The 14,863-nt window shown below is 44.8% G+C and overlaps 1 long non-coding RNA gene across 3 annotated transcripts in view; it reads right to left on the bottom strand.

The window, feature by feature from the left end:
* The window catches only part of LOC114015327 (uncharacterized), a 385,606-nt gene that overhangs the window by 150,358 nt on the left and 220,385 nt on the right, over positions 1-14,863 (bottom strand). For all 3 annotated transcript variants that reach the window (XR_008731567.1, XR_008731568.1, XR_008731569.1), the window contains exons 2-3: positions 9,027-9,223; positions 3,946-4,070 (exon numbers count right to left, since the gene is read on the bottom strand). This is a non-coding gene — a long non-coding RNA (uncharacterized LOC114015327). The remainder of the gene's footprint in view (positions 1-3,945; positions 4,071-9,026; positions 9,224-14,863) is intronic.

Here is a 14,863-nt window from a genome sequence, read left to right as displayed (position 1 = left end):
AAATACTGTAATGTGAGTCTGATCACATTGTATGGGTCTGATCAATCCTTTTACTCCACACATTGCAATTTAAGCCAGCCCAACAGATTAATTACAGTCTACAGTCAGCATTTTTCTTTATTGCTCTTAGATCAGAGAGCCATCTAACCCAAGTATTTTTTCTTCACTGTAATGTTTCTACAGCTTTTATTTCAGAGTCTCTGTTTCCTCCCATGTTCTTCCTGTCTCTGATGATTTATTCTTGAGTCTGAATTCAAAGTATATGTTCATCTCACCAGCAGGCATACAATCACACCGCACAAATCACTTGTGTCCCACACTCACCGAATGGCTTTCATCCAGTACTTTCAGGTTTGTTGTTTTTTTGTTGTTTTTTTCTTTTTTTTTTTTTTTTTTTTATAAGGAGTTATTTTAAAGCCTCCTATGTGCTATTTTGTAGAAATGAATCGAGCAGGGGAATCTGTAGGTAACAGGCACTTCAATTCCTATTCCAGTTTTTCTGCTGAACATTTTAACAACTGAGCAAACAAGCGCCTGTCGATTACATGCTTGTTGCAGACGCTCTGTGCTATGTACACGTTATATAACAATGACTTTGGATCAAGAGGTTTGCAGCTAAAGGGATAAACATTTAGTCCAGATAAGCAGATTTGTAGAAATTATTGTTATCCAGAGCAGGTTTGATTCATTAGGAACCAGCAGTGGACAGCCCTTGAAATCTGACGGGGATAAATTTATCCCACCAAAGTGAAATCTGGTAAGGGATGAGTCTGAATTTGTTATATCCATAACAGCATTTCCTTCTGTCATTTAATATGGCAAAAATAACCATGTGAGAGAAATTATTTTCTCCACCAGTCTCCCTGACCTCAACAAAGACCTGAAACACAATTGCAGGGAGACTTTTGGGTTCCCCCAGCAGCCGAAATGGGGCAGCAAGCATTCAGAACCAAAGTGCAATGAGATCCTGGGCATTTACTCGGGGCTATCAGGATGGGCAATGGGAAAAGAGCCATATAAATCCATAGGTGATACTGATCCCAAACCCCCAATATTCTCAGCACATTTTCCTAACAGACACAAGATTTTGCTGCAACCCGCATTCGCACAGAGACTTCTTTGACCCTAGAGATGGACTCACCCAAACTTGTTTGAAGACTTCTAACTTTACTATTCTGACCTAGCAGCTTTACTTGTTTCTATTTCTTTCTTTCTCGGTTTCTCTCAGTCTTCCTCTCCCCTCTCCCTCCTTTCCTTCCTTCTGTTTTCACAAGCCATTTTTTTTTTGCACAGAGGAACATTATTTTGGGAGAGGGGTGAGTATCTGCCTGTCCTATGCAGTAGGGTACCCAGCTCCCTGGGCAGAAAGTCACCTAGAAAGACCTCATACATCAAGCTGTTCCCATCTTTTAATCTATGAATCGGCCAGGGAAGAAGGCCACTGAAATAAAGCACAGACAAGGGTGGGCAGCAAAGCATGCACTTGTCACAGAATTAGTGCCAGGAATATACGGGCGATCAATCAAAGTTATGGCGTGCTCTCCTTGTGGTTAGTTGATATATAATATCCCCAATCAATAACTAAAGAGAGGGGAGAGAAGAAAGGGATTTGATTTAATATTTGCCTAGGCTTTGTAGAAAAGTAAGATTTATTTCAACATAAAACCCCCAAATTTAGCCTCTAGCTTAATAGCCAATTGGTCCCTGTGATATTGCTGGAATCATATTTACTGTGCATCCTAATACAAAGACATTAATATCCGTATACCTGCTCAGCCATGTCATGCTGGATATTAGCCAGTGTGAAGCATACCTCTGGTCCTGACTTGTGAATAGGCTGCTTAAGGAAACATTTTCTTTATTGCATTTAACATTTTGAATCCCTAAAAGGTTTGCAAACTACCATTGATATTAGCAAGGAGGTATCCAGACCTGATTTGGCTTGGCCCTGTATTACTGGGTCTGTGTATGTCAGACTGAATTAAAGGCAGGGTTGCAAAATGCATCTGGTAGGTCCAGAACTGGCAATGACCACTGGATCTTTCTGCTTGCCCTTTGTTGTTGTATTTGACATTCAATTATGAAATCACGCAAGACATTTCTTTTCCTCTTGCCTTCCTGGATCCCTTAGATCCAGGCCCCTCCTATTCTGGTGCTTTTCTGGTCCATGTGATGTCGTTCATGGGGATCTGCACAAGCTTCACACCCAGGTCTCATATTTTGCCACAACTCCTTTCCAGATACTGCATGGACTGACGCTACAGTAAGAGAAGGCAAATGATCCAGTTCCAAGTAGAACCGTCTTCCAAAGGTTGGGCAGAATCTTGCGGAACTTTATAACTTGTACCTTTTATCACCTACGGCTGGGGAAAAACAAGCGTAGCCTTTAACTTCAGCTACCAATCCCTGCTCTTGGCCAAGAACACTATGAAAAGATGTTGTAAAGTAAATATTAGTGAATTCAGACCTTAGTTTTGGCAAAACCTGACACAGAACATAGTAGCAGGTGGTTTAATACCTATTTCAGCAATTAGAGTATTTAGCCAGAAGCACAACTGCCCTCGTAGTCATGTTTGCTTTCAGATCAGTGCAAGACTCTACTTGAACCCTTGCCCACATTCTCAATAGATTAGCTGTATCTGCTGAATTTGACCAGAATGCGCAGTTCTGAGCTTTTAGGTACTTCTAAGTTCTAGTCAGGTCAACGAAAAGAAAAAGGTGACAACCCTGAGGGTGTTGTGAACCTTGTATTCACAATATCCATCACAATACCAACAAAAATGTGTGGGGAGAGCAGCAGTATGCACTCCCACTTTGCAAGAAAAACAACCACCACCATCCCCTCAGCCCTCTACCTTCCATGGATGCTTCATATTCAAAAACCCTGGAAGTCTGGCTGAGAGAAAGAAATAGGCTCAAGTGTGAAGGAAATTTCTCAGATTTATGACACATGCACTGAGTTCACAGAATTATTCTTACAAGAGCCAAATATATCCTCTCTCCTTGCACAGATTCAAGAGTGACACGTGAATTTTGCCAAACAGTTGACCTTCTGAACCAGTACGGCTTGCAAAATGGGAAGACTAATGTCCTCCAGCTTAGGAATTACTCCATGTGTGACCTGAGCTATTCCTGTGCTATCTTTTGGCCTTCAACTCCATTGCACACATTATTCATTGGCCTCAAATTTATGTTACCAATTTGCGACAAAGTGCAAAGTGAGTGCAGACCATCACGGTTCTCATTTAACAGCTTTTTATACCAAATTTGTAGAAGTACAGGTGAAAATGCAAAAGGCAGAGAACAGCATCTCAGACAAAATCTGCAACTCAGCTGGAATTTCAAAGACTATTTACTCTCAGTCCACTGGCAAGAAACAAATATATCCGCAACAGGGAAGTTACTGAAGACAGCTCAAAAATAAATACAATGTGTGTCACCATGGGCTACTGATAGATCCTTCACATCAAGAAAAATCAGTTCCTTTTTCCTTCCATCAAATGTCAGCTGTTTTAGGAATGGTTTGTTCTGTTGATTATTTCTGTTAAATGAGTCCTATTATAATTACAAAGCCTGTGATCTAGAGTTAATCCCTGGCTCCAATCTCCCCAGTCTTTGACAAAATTTGATCTCAATCTTGGCACGAACCATTGTGTTCAGTCTCCTAAAAATTCAACTCAGGGTAGACAGAGCTTCATAAATGTTCCTGAGGTCGGAAATGAATGCATATTTAGTGCAACAATAGCTGTATTACCAGCCATGCACAGCTCCAAGAGCAAAACATGGGAGTTTCTTCGGAAATAAAACCAAACAGATGTCTCCAATGAACACAGTTATCATATCGGCAGAATATTTCTTTCAGTAATCTCCCTAGTAATTAATTTTTCTGTTATCACGAAAGGCATTTCAGAGGCTAAGAAGAAAAAAACCACCCGCTTCTCTCACCGGCCTCCACGCTGATCCCAGGATCTCAGCCCGTCTCATCCAAAGGCGGCTTCCGAACAGAGAAGTCACTGGAGACACCCTTGCTCTGCCATTCAGCAGCAGAGGCCAGAGCCCCCATTGTGCTCCTGCAGAGAGAGAGATAACAATGCGTGTTCCCCCCATAAAAGCGAGTTCAAAAAAGCATTTACCTGTAACAACAAAAGCAAGGGGATAAATAAGAAGAAAGCACACGTGGTGTTCAGGATAACATGCAATTAAAGTATTAAAAATTCATACATTTCGATGGGAAACGGCATTGAAATTGCTGAGCCGTTAATGACTTTGAATGAAAGGGGGACTTATCTCTTCACTCAACCGGAGTGTTCAGAACCAAGATAGACCTTTTATCATTTTTAATTGTTTCGTTCAAGGCACGCTGGAGATGTGCGCCTGCCAGAGAATTTTTTGTTATTCCAGTGACTGAAAGAAACTTCTCTAACCCTGCTGCTGTTGCCTTGGGTGGTGGAGCTGCCTGGGGAGGATGAGGCGAGGGGAGGAAGACCACCGCTGTCTTTCTGCAGGAGCTGGGTGGAGGTGTGTAAGCACTGACTACTCTCATACAGACAGAGCCTGATCTGGAGAGGTTTAGCCCTCATCGGACGGTACCGATCCTGCTGTGCCCAAAGTTCACTTGGCTGAGCCCTTCGGTTGCCGCAGAGCTTTTACTAGGAGAAAACCACCCCTTTCACCAGGGCCAGCACTACACCTAAACCCCTTCTGGTCTTCACAGAAAGGCTTGAATAAGATTTACCAGATGCAGGGCCTTCTGCTCTATGACTGTTGCCCTTTCTACATCACTTTTTAAGCACATCTGTTATTCTTAAAAGACAGATAGACAATCAGCTGGCCAGGTGGACAGGCACAGTAGATTTACCAGGGAAAGAGAAATTCATACCAGCATCTCGCTGTCTCTCTGTCTTTAAGAAGCAGTGTTCTAAACATCACTCTTTTCACAGCCATAAAGACAAGACGACTGATTGTTTTGTTCTTTATTGTTGGGGTTTTTTTAAGTGAGCTGAGAGTCCACTCTGATCACACAAATGGCTAGAGTGGAACTTGAAGAAAAAAGCTCAGCTACTGGGAGAATTGCAACAGAACCGTAATTGGATGACAGCCAGTTCACAATTACAAATAAGGCTGAGGTCTAAGAGATGCATCACATGACACTGGCAATGGAGAGCTCTATTTTCATCCTGTTAGAAAAGTGGCCTGATTTTTCTCATTTTTGGAAGATGATGGGCACCCTTGATTTATAATTTGGCCATTCCGTTTGCAGTACTTGATGATGCTTTCTTTTATAATTGTGACCAAAAATGGCAAAAAAGATTTTGCTTACAGAATTCAAAGACACAAAACAAACAAAAAACCAAGAAATGATCTAATGAAAGAGATCAATCAGTAATAATTATAGCCTGAAAGATGAAAACTTTGGGAAGCAATGGAGGTGTGAAAGAAGGAAATTGGAAAGAGTTTTCTGAGCTTAACATCTGGTCGGATACACATTCTCCAATACGCATCAGATAAATTTGCCTCTTTACAGGGGACAAGAATTACCCGCTGATGGTGTTTGCTGTGGGTTCCCTCAGCACCCAATGTGTAACATGCCGAGGGCCATCCCTACAGCTACAGCACTGCCTTTTGTCCCGTTTGGAGAGCTTTAAGTGTGATTTTATTGGGGGTTTCCCCTTTACTTTAATCTTGTGCTGTTGGTGTGGATGAATGAGTTCCAGAACTACGTGTATCTGTGTAAGTAAGTGTGGTCTTACTGAACAGAGAAGAGTTAACACGGGCTTTTTCCAGAAGCAGACCTTTCTGTCCAGGTCAGCATTGTGAAGGGCACAACTGAATGGAGACCTGGTAGCCGTGACCTGTGCTCCCACCAGCAATGTTCACAAGCTATTGATTTATTAAGCTTATCACACAGAAAAACTTAAGATTTAGGTATGTGCTTAAAATTAGGAGTGCCACTTTGAAATGGGGCCATCATGGCTGTAACTTCTGTGATTGCTGTAATAAAGACCATTTGTCTTTGCTGAATTTTAACATGCAGATGTAGCATATCCCTGTTATTTCTCCATTTGCAACAGGAAAATACCAAGAGGTGAATTTTTTAAAAATTACTTTTTTATTGGCATTTTCATTTTATAAATATAAACATCATCTGGTTCACATTACTCAGTCAGCCACACAGGAAATGGCAATAGGTTTTGTTGATATTATTTTTCTACGAGGGATTAACAAGGATAATATTTATATACGTATTAAGAGATTGGTGCATACCCTCAGGCAGCGGCAAAGAGAATAAGATATATCAGCAGTATCAAAACAAGTTGCAGGTGGCTGGCCGTTATTGCATTTCAGCGGTATGGCAGGACCAAGGGCACGGAAAGGACACCCCTTTGGATACTGGCACGGGATTACTCTAAACTACATCATCTTGTGCCGCTCACCAGAAAGGGGACAGTTTTCCCAGAGAGGTTCCAGCAGTTATCCATCTGATCAGCTACCATGGGGCTGAAGATGTGGGGCCAAATCTAGCAGCTGTATTTCAGCAGGGCGAATGAGGGAGAAAGTGCCCTCTGAAGAAAATACTAGATTTCTTACACTCTGGTTCTCTGTTAGTCTGATTTGGTACATGTTTATGATGACGAAAACCAAGTGTGGTACTGTTTGGTGCTCCCAACACCAACCAAAGGACCTTTTGCAGGGCATGACCCACACAGCCTGCAGCACACACCCATCTGCAAGGGGCAACTTTGGCACTGAACCGAACCACCTAAATTAAGCAGAAGACAGCCCAGTTGGCTTCTGCAGTCAACAGCAAGACACAGGTATCATCAAAATGTGCCAGGCTATCTGAGGACCCAAGCTGGCTTCTGCAGGGCAACCTTCCATTTTCATTGCCTCAAGAGGGAACATTGGTGGGATTTATCTCACTATATGTTACTAATGTAATATCTTTATTTATATCTAAAGACACTAATGTAGTGTCTCTATCGACTGCCTGGACGAAGGGATCGAGGGCACCCTCAGGCAGTTCGCAGATGACACCAAGCTGGGTGGGAGTGTGGATCTGCTGGGGGGCAGGAGGCTCTGCAGGGGGGTCTGGGCAGGCTGGACCATGGCCAACGCCAAGTGCATGGGGTTCCACATGGCTCCGTGCCGGGTCCTGCCCATGGGGAACAACTCCACACAGCACCACAGGCTGGGGGCAGAGCGGCTGAGAAGGTGCCCGGTGGGAAAGAACCTGGGGGTGCTGGGTGACAGCCAGCTGGGCATGACCCCCCAGTGTGCCCAGGTGGCCAAGAGCAACCTGGCTTGTACCTGAAACAGTGTGGCCAGCAGGACTGGGGCAGTGACCGTCCCCCCTGTGGTCACTGCTGCAGCCGCCCCACGACCCCTGGGCTCGGCGTTGGGCCCCTCACAGCCAGAGGGACACAGGGGGGCTGGAGCGTGTCCAGAGCCGGGCAGGGGGCTGGGGAAGGGGCTGGGGCACAGGGCTGGTGGGGGGCAACTGGGGGAGCTGGTGGGGGTTCAGCCTGGAGAGGAGGGGGCTCGGGGGGAGCCTGATCGCTCCCTACAGCTGCCTGACAGGAGGGTGTAGGCAGGGGGGTCGGTCTCCTCCCAGATGACAAGCGACAGGACAAGGGGAAACAGCCTCAGGTTGCACCAAGGGGGGGGTTAGATCGGGTGTTGGGAAACATTTCTTCATTGAAAGGGCTGTCGGTCACTGGAACAGGCTGCCCAGGGAGCTGGTGGGGTCACCATGCCTGGGGGTGTTTAAAAAATGCATAGGTGTGGTGCTTAGGAACACAGTTTATTGATGGACTTGGCAGTGCTGGGTTAACGGTTGGACTTGATGATCTTAAAGGTCTTTTCCAACCTAAATGATTCTAACATTCTATGATTCTATTTTGCTCTTTTGCACACCCTTTTGACGGCACGACCTCTAACCATTTTATGCTGCTCTGTCCTTCCAGTTCCTCCACAAGTGACAGCCTCTTTAATCCACACTAGATCTGTGTAGGATGGAAAGCAGTGAGGGAAAGAAACCTTGTGGCATTAGAGATGGGAGACAAAAAGGCAAGCTGTGATTGATGCCTGTAATACCGACCACACAAATCATAGAGCTGAGTGAAACTCCTATAATTTAAGGGAGAAATAAGAAGTGAAACATTATGCCCATGTCACATATGATGGCTCTTGGAATAAGACAAACACTGTGCAATCAGTTTAGACAGGAGGACACAGAAGAGAGGCCACACACTGAGATTATAAATACATGGACCCAAAATTGTCCATTCCCAGGTCTGGATGTCTGGCACGACAGTATCAATCTGAAACAGACTGCAGCAGCTACTCCAGGAGACTCTTCACAGAATACAGTGAAAGGCAAAGCATCTCTCTGATTTAATTGCTTTGAAATGCTCTCCACTCTTCCTGTACAAAGATTTTGTCTGAGCCAACCTCCTTTCAGGTCAACAGGACATAAACTTTGTGACTGACTTTAATGAGATTTTGTTCATGGTCTGAAAATTAGAGCCTACACTGAATAAAGCGTGAATGCTCCTAATTCCCATTTGCTCTTACTTCTTCAAGTGCAGGTCTAGCCCCCTGAGAGGAGCTGCTGGCCCCCCAGCATGCTCACTGGCACCCCAGCCAGGGAAATTTTTGATAGAAAAGGGTACAACTGTCCTGGTCCCACCTGTACTGCCTGGACGTCCACATGCCTCCCAGAGGAGGTCTTGCAGGAGGAGGAATGCTTTATTTGTTAATCCTAGCAGACCAAAGGCCAAGTTTTATGATGTTTTTCAGCAGCATCTCAAAGCATTTAAGCAGAATATTGTCCCCTCTCCCATACCATGTGCAACGTGAAGCCTCACACAGAGATACAGCTTCTAGGAGGCAAATATAGGATGGGCTCTTCCTCTTTCAGTGCGGCCGTGTGGGCATGGAAGAAGAGGCATTGAGACAATCCAAGGAAGCTTTTCATGGATCCAGCCTGGGCTGGAGGGAGGCGGATGCAGGGAGTGGTCACTGACCTGAGGCAGGTGAGGAGCGATGCTGTGCAGCTGATCCCTGGTGCTCAGCAGAGGAGGTGGAGCTGTGCTCTCCCCTGCTCCCTCCTTGCACCGTGCCACTCGTGCTCTGCTGGGTGCAAGGGGGACATGGACCAGCTCAGTGATGGTGCTGCAGAGGAGCTGTGCAAACGCTCTCGCAGGAAGCAGCCGGCGTGTGCCTGGAAGGAGGATGAAGCAATGGTTGTATTAGGGCCGGGAGGGTTGGTTGCTATATCTGTTAATCAACTTTATGAAAACCTTTGGGGTCAAAAGAGTAATAAAGTAATGAAGGACAAGCCCGTGCTGCTTCTTTGCACTTTCCACCTTTCTAGTCATTTTATCCTTCCTTCCAACAAAACCAGCTTGTTTGGCCTGACCTTGTAATGTGACAGCTCTGTTCAGCCTGGCAAAATTAAGATGATTTGTCCCCCTTCATGTTACTGCGTTTGCTTTCACTGTGCTCCTCCAATCTGTTTGCTTCAAGCTCACGGCTCCCTAATTGTATTCCAATGGAGACAAACCTCATGATTAAAACTCAAATGTGAGCCTATCCAGGCTTCAGCAGCACAGGTGACAGGGACCCTGAAATTACAAACTCAATCTTTCTGATGGATTTAATTTGGGCATCTGTTTTGTCACCCTTGTGTTCGGTGCAACAGCAACCCCCGCCCCGCCTGCTCCTCCTTCTCTCGCTCCCCCTAGCAATTTCCTCATTGCTTAAAAATATTCAGTGAGGCTACATCAAAGTGAATATTGAGACTTGTATTGTTGTTGCCAGGGGTGACATTAGATGAGAATTATATGAAACAATAAGGGTGCTGGAGTATAATCCATTTGACATTTGGAACATGTTCCCAGCGCTCTGTGCTCCTCGAAACATTCACACAACAGAACTGCCTTAATTTTCATCACAATATTTGTGTGCGTCAGTAGATTTATCTCTCTTTTCATTTCTCTGTCTGGTCATTCTCTGCAAGGCCAACAAAAAGAAAAACCTCACCTCTGGGGCTGCTGCTCTGTCCAAGCACCATTTTTGCTTGCTTATACCCAGAAGACAAGCGGGGCAGTAAATTGCTACCTGCACACGGCGGGTCCAGCATCGGACCATTGGACCAGCGCTCATTGCTCTTGTGCAAAGCCATTGAGCTCTCACCCTTCCACTGCTGCGCTTGCATGTCCTGGGCCAAGTTTTGAAATTTTGGGACACCCTGGGAAGTGAAGTCGAAGAAGCCCGTGTCAAGCCATTTTAGTTCAGAATTGCACCAGAATGACAGACACAGACAGTGAAGAAGTGCTCGTGAGAGATCAGTTCCTGCTTTCCTTCCTCTGGCAAGCTGCCATGAAGGAGCTCACGTAGGGTCCCGGTGCACGAACAGAGCATGTACCTACAAAGCTGATGGCTTGCTAACATGGCCTCATGCTGCTCAGGCACTGAGCCCCCCTGCTGAATGGCTTGGTTGGCCAGCTCAGGCACAGCATGGCACAAATGTGGTGCTGTGACTCTGGAGCACAGCCAAACCGTGCTTCTACCCCCCAGGCTGCACTACACAAACACAGGAAGGCACAGCTACAAAGGAAAACCCAAATTCCTCTGAATTTCCAAAGGCTTCAGAAAAAGTTTTCAACTTCATGGCCACAGCACATGTAGGAGGAAGTATTTTAGACTCTGATTCTCCTTTGCATCCCATTATCCCAGGAGTCTGCAAAGGCGCCAGCGCAGGTCACGAGCCTTGTTCCCACTGGGTGACGGTGATGCGGGCACCTAGCCTTCTCCTTCCTAAAGTCTACCTTAATCGTCGCTCTTTGTCCCGTATTACACATGAAGACTGACATTTTTAGGAATAAAAGCCTGGCCTCCTCAAAAGCATCATCACTGAGTTCAACTGGTCCAGAACTACAACCAGTGAGTCAGCTCAAATATTCATGAATCCACACAAATACATGAATAGATGCACCAGCATACGCACAGAAACTCCTCCTCCACAAACTCAATATCCATATTCCAAGTAATTATCTCAATTACAGATGCAAAAGGATTATCTCATTTGCTTGCTAGATTCCCCATGCACAGTATCTTTCCACTCAAACTGCAGTCTCTGCCATATGCTCATCCCCTGCCCGATGCACTGGCTTGCAGCTGAACTGTTATTCCTTACGACCACTGAGCAATTTAGCTGTGAAATTACCCCGTACAGCAGTGGATCACTTTTCATCTGGAAAATGTGCAATATTGCATCTGAAAGAGATACAATACAGAATATACAGCATGAGCTGAACTTTGCAGAGGTTTTAAAGCATTTGGGGTTACTGTTAATTTTGATGAGGATTGTAGGCTTTCGGTACTTGTCGTGTGAGAGAGAGAAAAATGTGGGGAAAGTCAGAGTGGTCAGAGCAGGCAAATTTACATTCCAAGATTACAACAGCGAAGTCTTCAGCATGACTGCATTAAAAATGTGTTTATCCCATATTGTATCCATGCTTTATGTTATTTTCACTTTAGAAATCATTATCTTTCCCTTTGAGCTGCATGTTGTGAATTATTTCCTATGAGAACTGCATCTAGCCTGGAGATTCAGTCCAGGTTCGTTTAAAGTTTCCTGAAGGTTCATGAACTTTTTTGAGTGTCTGGGCTGATTTATGGGGCTGACGTGAACACAGGTGAGACTCATTGGCCTCTGCTTGAGATGCTGGGCACGTTCTTACTAAAATCTCAAAGTGAAGCTTACAGAACCTGAACCTTCCTAAACTGCCAATGAATCAAATGTTTGTAAAAATTTTGCAAAATGAAACAGCGAGAGATCCCTGTACTGATGATGTTTCTATCCTGGAAGACAGCAGTGTAAATTATTTTGTTGCTGCATGTTCCCATCTCTGCAGGACTGGAAACGGCAGTTTTGGTTATTCAGGCTGTGTTCCATCTTGCTGCAAATGTTGGTTCTGCATATGGTTTTATCAGCATGGCTGGTCCCTGCTTTCCTTCCCCAGGAGCACTGGCTGCTGTGGTCCCTCTGACCAGCATCCACATGGGCACTAACTTCTGGGTTGCCTCTGACCAGGAAGGGGAAGATACATCTGACCTGATTTATGAATGAGTTCCTACGCAGGGTAACAAGAAAATGAAAGCTGCTCAGATGGCAAAAGTATGTTTATATAAAGAACAAAACACTAAAAAATCCTTTGGAACAAAATGGTTACCTCTTTTGGAAACCATATACGACAACTTGAAAACGGTAATTTTTTCTCCCAGTATGGAGATGTGTTGATGTGGCTCCTTTCCCATGAACAGCCCCAGAATGACAAATCAGTGGCTGCTCCACAGCCCAAGTCAGAAATTTCCTCTGCTGCCCATAACCACTGACTCCACCGGCTTCCCTGACATCATTTTCCTTACACCTTGGCCCTTTTTATGATGAGCGATGCTAAAAGGTATTAGGTTCTTCTATTAAGAATATGGCCTAACGATGCACTGTATTGACAGAAAATATTTGATAAGCTCCATCACACTTCTCTCTACCAGCAAGGATGCTGATGGGGACTAGCTCCACTTCAACATCCAACATCTCGGTCCTCGGGCAGCTGCCAGTGTCCTGCCCTTTGCCCAGTGAACAACAACGTGAAAGATTTTCCCACTGGAAAGTACATGTGGAGCATTTTACTTGGCATTTATGGAAATTACTCCAGAAGACAGGGGGCAGGGCAAAGGTTGGCTAAGGTGAGGACAGCAGAAGCTGCTCCCAACCCTGCCAGCCCTTACACAAGGTCCTGGTTCTGAAACCTCTGTACCAGCCTTTTAACTAAGTATGAAGATAATTAAATTTTGCAGTGTGGTTACACCTCAGTAAATATTGTCTATAAAAATCAATTGGCATTTACTGTACTTTATGTATAATAACGATTCTTATAAATCTAAATTATCCTTATAAATCTAAATTAAATGCCTAGGTTGAAATGTATTTAGGACATTTAATTAATAAAGTGTTACCAAATAACCATTACTAATCTGTTTACTTCAAGCCTGATTTCCATTTCCAAAGGATTTATTTCTCAGCAGCGTGTGTGGGAGGGTAAAAGTGAAGGTATGTGAAGGAGTTTCAAAAAGCTGCTGCAGGTACCAGAAACATTCAGAGATTGCCCAGAAATTCCCTCATCTTTTGCCCCATGGAGAAATGATGTCCTGGAACCACAACTTTTCAAAGGAAAAAGTCCATTTTGACCCATCGGTAATTTTAAGTGTTCAAAAAGTTCTGAAGTCTGAAATATCCTGTTTCAATGTCTTCCTAACTTAAAGCTCTGGGTTTCTATTTAGGCTGATTTTCCAATTAAAAATACAACTTGACTTCTAAAGCAAGAAAGGATGAAAAGGCCAAAATCAAAAAGAACTGATCTAAATAAAACCTTTAGATTAGACGGAAATGCTCTATGGATTAGCCATTTGTGAAAATCGCAGATTTTTACTTTTTTCCCTGGGAAGTTCCCTTGAAATTGCCCCTCATGGAGGTCTAAAGGGCAAAGTGGCTCACCTGGGGGCCATCAAGGAGCCTGTGACAGGCAGGGACTTGAGGCTGCCTCCTCCAAGCACAGCTGGGCTCAGCTGCTTTATGTTGGACAAAAACCAAATTCCAGCCAGCCCGGGATATGTCATGAGCTAGTGCTGAGTTCATTCACTTCAGCTTGCTGGTCCCCTTCTCCCACTTCAAATTTTCTTTATCAAAACATTGTGATGTTTTATTTTTCAATGGAATTTTATTACTCAACATCATTCTAGACAATTGAACAACAAGGACTTCACAATCTCCCCCAAATGAAGCAAACGTTTTGTTCCAGCTGGAATGATTTCTTACTCCGTTTCTTTTTGCTAACAAGCTGGAGAAAACACAATTTGTATGAAGTCAACCCCTAGATATTTTGCAATAGCCACCAAACGCCACTGCCCAGCCAGCTCTGCTCTAAAGCCCCCAGCTGGACTTTTAACCACTGGATTTATTCTTTCCTCTCCTTGTAATTAACATCCATAGACATAGCTCACATAAAGCCACAGGGTCAAATTGAGAGTAAGTGTAGCATGGTGCAATTCTGGTGTACCAAATACTAGATCTTCTCCAGTGATTAATTTAGCTAAAAACATATAATTAAAAGCAATAAAAAAAATATTATTTCTGCTGCTGCTGGAAACTGGGTGAGACTCTTTCCCAGTATAATAGCAACACCTGCCAGCATCCACACCTAGCAGTTCTCCTAGCCCAGTCCATATTGCCCTTAAATCATTAGCCTTAAGCCTATTCAGTGCCCTATAAGATATAAAGGGATGCTCACAGCTGAGGGGAGGTACCGGTACTGGAGGAGCTGTCGGTACCTCTCGGTAGGCTGAGCAGCTGAGTCCAAGCACATTAAATTCACTTCTTTGCACAGGGCATAAAGCAAGGTTTATGTACTAAGCCAGAGTTGAAGGTTACAGTCAGACATTCAGTTGCAGTTGTTCTAGTGCATTTTAATTAGCTAATCACTCGGGCAAATTGGTTCCCCATCCCCAGCATATGCAGGGGGACTCATTCCAGGCACAGCCCTGGGCTCTTGCCATGCAAAGACAACCCGACGGCCGCAGGTGGGTCCCGCACCCCTCCTGCGCCATCCCAGCCTCCAGCCCAGCTCCCTGCATGGGCTGAGCTCCAGCTGCCCCTTCAGCACCGAGTCCCAGCCCAGGCCAGTGCGACAGCCCCGCGGTTCCCTTTTGCTGAGCTGCTATCAGCAGAGATGGAAGTGGGGGACCACGGTGCATCCCGCTCCCCAAGGGCGCTTCCAGCCACTGCTAAACTCACTAT

The sequence above is a fragment of the Falco cherrug genome, chromosome 3, assembly GCF_023634085.1.
Source record: "Falco cherrug isolate bFalChe1 chromosome 3, bFalChe1.pri, whole genome shotgun sequence".
NCBI lineage: Eukaryota > Metazoa > Chordata > Aves > Falconiformes > Falconidae > Falco > Falco cherrug.
The sequence above is the reverse complement of the archived record's forward strand: the minus strand, read 5'-3'. Positions and strand labels throughout refer to the sequence as shown.